This window comes from Nothoprocta perdicaria, unplaced genomic scaffold (assembly GCF_003342845.1).
Source record: "Nothoprocta perdicaria isolate Ctin4 unplaced genomic scaffold, notPer1 scaffold_3, whole genome shotgun sequence".
Lineage (NCBI taxonomy): Eukaryota > Metazoa > Chordata > Aves > Tinamiformes > Tinamidae > Nothoprocta > Nothoprocta perdicaria.
The window spans coordinates 980,447-980,660 of NW_020455532.1; positions in this window are offsets into that span (position 1 = coordinate 980,447).

The following is a 214-nucleotide window of genomic DNA, read 5'->3' on the forward strand; positions in this document are numbered from 1 at the left end:
CCGGGCCCTGCAGCGGCTCCCGCTCCGCCGCCTCCCGCTCCGCCGCCTCCGAGCCCTCGGCCAGCGCCAGCAGCGGCGCCAGCAGCGCCAGCGCCTTCCCGCAGGGCTCCCGGCACCGCAGCTGGCACATCTGCAAGGGAGCGCAGGGCTCGGCAGTGCTCGCGGGGCTGCCCGGCGCCTGCACCGGCTGCACGCTGCCCCGCGCCCTGCAGCA